The sequence below is a fragment of the Nothobranchius furzeri genome, chromosome 3 (assembly GCF_043380555.1).
Source record: "Nothobranchius furzeri strain GRZ-AD chromosome 3, NfurGRZ-RIMD1, whole genome shotgun sequence".
Taxonomy (NCBI): domain Eukaryota; kingdom Metazoa; phylum Chordata; class Actinopteri; order Cyprinodontiformes; family Nothobranchiidae; genus Nothobranchius; species Nothobranchius furzeri.
In genome coordinates this window covers 33298492-33303611 of record NC_091743.1, presented here as the reverse complement: position 1 = coordinate 33303611, position 5120 = coordinate 33298492, and the positions used below count along the sequence as shown (strand labels likewise).

The 5120-nt window shown below is 38.6% G+C and overlaps 1 long non-coding RNA gene across 2 annotated transcripts; it reads right to left on the bottom strand.

Moving 5' to 3' along the window:
- Positions 1-3142: 3142 nt before the first annotated feature.
- Positions 3143-4874, bottom strand: LOC129160553 (uncharacterized). Of its 2 annotated transcripts, XR_008561138.2 has the most exons (5): positions 4755-4874; positions 4409-4513; positions 4185-4232; positions 3882-3946; positions 3143-3340 (listed from the first exon to the last, which is right to left on the bottom strand). It is a non-coding gene; the product is annotated as an uncharacterized lncRNA (long non-coding RNA). The 2 variants fall into 2 exon arrangements; XR_008561139.2 differs by lacking the exon at positions 4185-4232.
- Positions 4875-5120: the final 246 nt, after the last annotated feature.

Genomic DNA, 5120 nt, shown 5'->3' with positions numbered 1-5120 from the left:
TAACTCGCTGAACCTCAGGTGTGTTTAAAAGATTTGGTGGAATGCAAGGGTTTTGTTTTCCAGTCTCTGTAGGTGGACAATTGTCCTTTGAGTTGTTCATATAGTTAACTTCTGGTGTTAAAGGAAGGGAATATGTAACTTGGTCACTATGGAGCATTGGCTCTGGTTCAGTGACTGGTTCAGATGCATGGGTATCCCTTCCTAAAGATTCCCCAATTTTTGCCAGTTCCTCCATTAGAAGGTCTTTAAATGATTGATTGCTACGCGCAGCTATGTCCCTGAGCTCTGACAGATAGGCATCAGTGGCAGATGTGCTAGTTTCTAGACTGTATGCGCTGGCTAGGTCTTGAATATGAAAGAAAACATCTGGGTTCCTAGTACAAGGTTTGTCATAGGGTAAACATTGTTTCTTTAATTCCTTAACAGTGGCTTCATGTTGAAACTCCACAATAATCTGATCACAGTTTGGTAACTTAATGCGCCTGTTAACTGGTCCGAATCCTTCCATAAACCCAAAGACTTCGTTATCAAGGTCTGTATCAGTTAACCCACTGATTAAAACAGCATTTGAAACCTTGACCTTTTCTGTTTTTACAACTTCCATTTTAAAACACTCAAAAGTACCAATAATGCCAAAATGGCAAACCACTGTGACCTCCAGGCACTCTTATGATGTCAGTCAATGGTTAGCTAAGGTAACAACTCTACAATTCTCCTGGCTGGCTCGCCAAGTTTTATGTAACCGGATTACAGGATACAATAAGATAATTAAAAGAAAAAATAAACAAATGGGCCAATAATTAGGTTCGGGGAGAATTGGAGGTTGTTTAAGAATGACTGGAGTCACGGGTATAGCATGAAACGGTTTATATACTAAATTTTAATAATAATGGGAAATATAACACATAAAGATAACACACAAAAACAGATGAAAACAATCGACAATAGTAAAATGCTCGGTATGAGATTTGATCATATGAGTCACAAGTCAGCCGGCGTCAAGTCAAATCCCCACGCTTGGGGTGAAAGTCAGAGTCCGGTGGTGCGATTTTTTCCTACCGCACCGTTGAGATTGTTCACAGAAGAGAGCAGTCTGCTCTTCAGTTACTTGAGATGTCCTGGTTCGTTCAGTGGTTAAGGCTCGCCATCTCCCTCGTCAGGAAGAAATCCAGTTCTCGTTCCAAGTGAGTGATCATAGGAGTCGGGATCAAACCCAAGGAAAAAAAAAACCCAGCCTGTAAACAACAGGACTGTTAGCGAGTTGGCATCGACCCTTCTCGTCACATCACAGCATAAAGTCTTACAGACTTAAACAAATGCTTCACTCTATTGGCATAGCCAATCATGTTTGGGTTCACAGTTCAACTAACATAACATCAATTTGATTGTCCATTAAAATAATTCTCAGTAGCTCTGGAAATATAATTACATATGACAACAATTTTTCAGCTCAATAGGCTCAGTTAGATTCTATTACTCTACACTATTCAACAAGAAATACATTCATGACAACAAGGATACATTTAGTTGTGTTTCTATACAGCATTGTGACACCTTGTATATCTGTAACACAATAAATAAATAAATAAATAAATAAATAAATAAAATGTTCTATAACAAAATTCAACAAAATATAAATTCTGGTCCTTTGGTCCACCTTTGTAAAATAATTCCTCCCTAATCAGTTAGCTTTTATTTATTTTTATTTATCTATTTTTTTTATTATTAAATGTTTGGTTAAGGGACGCATTGCTAATTCTATGGCGTTAGCTATAACGCCCCTGAGGACCTTGCACATCTAGGCCGTACCACCATTAACTGGCGGTTTGAGCCGTTAACTCCTGGGAATCCCATATGCCCTACCGCCGTTAACTGGCGGTTTGAGCCGTTAACTCCTATATGCCCTACCACCGTTAACTGGTAGTTTGAGATGTTAACTCCTGGGATCTAACGTCTAGCAGCCCACTGCTGTCACCTCGGTTGCTGTAATTAGCTTTTTGAATTTAATAATTTACTGAATTTAATCTCATTCACTCACCAACGCGCTCCAACGGTTCCCTCCTACAGAGGATTGGTTCACTCTGTCGTCTCCACACAAATCTATAAGAATGGAATTAATTTGATAAGCTATTTAAGTTTCCTTTTTTTTTAAGTTGCATCGTTAGCTTTTTCTCTTCTTTTTTCTTTACTCACCGCGTTGGTTCCAAGTTCCTAGCTCTTATTAGAAGGAGTCAAGTCCGCCTCTCCCTCTATCTATGCGGCACCCAAATCAGGGTTCTTCACGGCCTCGACCGTTGTTTTTTTTTCTCTCTCTCTCTCTCTCTAACCGCTCAGTCTTTGCTTTCTGTATCTGCGTGCTGCACAGCCGTTTGTCTCTCCTCTCGCTCAGCTGCGTCGCACGGTTTTATTTCGCGGAGGCGGGACTTATTTCTCTCAGCCAATGAAATTTCAGATTCCCACCTGGACCAATAGTATACAGCTTTCCTCTTCTGTTTCTGTTAGGGATGTTCAAGATTCTTGTTTTAACCGATGTTTAATATTAAACTCGTTATTTTAGTTATTCACCCTTCCAATAATTCATTATGAAATTATCTATTAGTTAATTAGATATCTATTAATTAGTATTGTTAATTTCCTTAATTTATATTTTATATTTTATCTAAATTGAGGTTGGATCATATTAGTAAGCCAATTAGTTAATACCTCATTAAGGTTCTAGCTTCTGGGTTACAGTAAGTTTGAAAAACGGCAGAGTCATGGGCTAGATATGGGTTAAAACACTCTGATGAGTGACCAGCTACCAGCTTTTATTCAAGGATGGGGTTACAGGTGTGTGAGGATGTGCCTGCCCCATGAGAAGAGTTTTCAGGTAAGCCTCTCCATGGTGCTCTGCAATGGTGACTAGCAAGGCTAATGAAGAGATTAAAGGGAACACAAACCCAGGACTCCGACCCAAACTCCTAACAGCAACACAACGACTCCTCCCACAGGCGGTTGTTCCACTGAGCACGCAGCTGCCCGAAGTTCAGCATCAGGCAACCTGTAGGCGATGTAATCATACGTGGCTTCTGAGCATGCAAGTTTATTCTAACTGTACAGCGTACAATAATAATAAAGATTTATATTGTGTTGTGTTGCTCACCTTACAGGTTCTTTTAAAATATTATCCTGTGCCTGCTTACAGCAGGTCTTTCAGGTCTTTTGAACTAGACACAGAGAGGTTCAGGCACAGGTACTTAGTCAGACTCCTGATATGGTAGAGCATCCACCACCACCGACTCCTGATATGATAGAGCATCCACCACCACGGACTCGAACAATAGGTCCATATGCTTGTCAACTGGAAACAATGGAAAAAGATTACCATTAGTACAGATATTTATCCATAACCATCACTGTGGGTTTATTATACAGCATATGAACTACATGAGGTGGGATTGGTCTGCAGTAGGGATGTGTATTTTTGACAGAATTTATTGTTGGAATATTCAATAAACAGTCCAAACTGATACTTAACATATATAACATGAGTTTCTGAACCATAATAGCGAGATTTAAATTTCAATGGTGGAAACAAAACCCAATGCACACTGCTGCCAACTAGCGGGCCACATTTAAAATGCACCAAAAACAAAGAAAATACACAAATGTTTGCATGTAAATTCTTCCAAAAATTAGATACACTGCTTTTGAAAATGGATGTAATATCTCAGGAAAAAATATCACGATATATTGCCATATCGATATTTTAGAGACAGAGTTCGAGAATATCGATACAATATTACTGGGAAAATACATCGCGATATATTGTCATATTGATATTTTCTTACATCCCTTGTCTGCAGTGTACTTTGTGTACACTATGGTGTGTCTTAGCTCACCAGCTGCAGTTGATGCATGTGGCTGTGTAGCACTTCCATTGTAATGCAATGCAGCAGTTTTCAATCTGAAAAGAAAGAATAAATAAATAAAAAATAGCTTTTAGACAAAAATATAGATTTTATGTAAAAATTTATTAAAAGCATGTATTTAACTCATTATTGATTATCTGTCCTGGATAACATTCTTTTCATGGAGAATACAGAGCACGTGACAGAAAGCACATTGAATCTGATTTGTCTTGTTCTGACAAACAAATGTCAGATCTGTATACTGGAAAGAAATGTATTATCAAACATACTCACTTAGATAATTATTCAGTCAGAGTTACATCATAAAATCCATTCGTTTCACTGAAAAAGGAGCAGGCAGAACTATGAACTTGTTTAGCCCGTCCAAGTAACATGGAATAAAAAAATACATGTATCTGTATGTAAATGTAGTTTAAATGTCTTCCCACAATAGCTCATGTAGATTCTGTCTGAGTTATACCATAAAAATCCTGCAGTTCCACTAAAAGAGTATTTACCTGCAAAACAGCCTGTTAGCTCAGCTTTCTGCTGCTTCCTCTGTAGCAATAGCAGTACACAGGTTAGCTCCAGTAGCTGCAAAGTCTCTGATGTTCCACAGGTTCCTGAAAAATTAGCAAACTTATTAACATAAACTGCAATAATTAATTCCATGAAACCAGTAATGAATATGTTAAGATGAGTTTTTAATACGTCTCTCTGGAACAATAGTCCATTGTCCTGAGGCTAGCACAATGGCTTGCTTAGCAGCTAGCTAGTGAGCTAGCATCTGGTTAAAACCAACTTAAAAAGTGGCTTAACTTACAGATGAACTAAGAAAAGATAAAATATATTATCAATACTCACTTTAGATCCTCAGTAGACACCACAGACAGCAGAAATAACCTGTTTGGGGCTCAAAATTCATGGTGTTGACCAGGTGGGGAAAAAAAAATGTCTTGGAGGCTACATCACTTCCAGGTCACTGAACCATCACTCAAGAGAAACCACTGTCCTATGGTAGAGGACTTCTCAGAAGTCCCGCCCACCCGAAAGGGTTGTGTCAGAATTGCAACCAAAAACTCAGGGATTGCAAAGGAGAAAGCCAGACAGTGTAAGTGCAAATCTGGTAGTGAGAGCAAAGCTCTGAGCAGAGAGAACAAAACTAAGGAAATTGATAACAAAAACACATTGAGGCAAACAGAAAAAGGAAACATACTTTGTTACTCATTT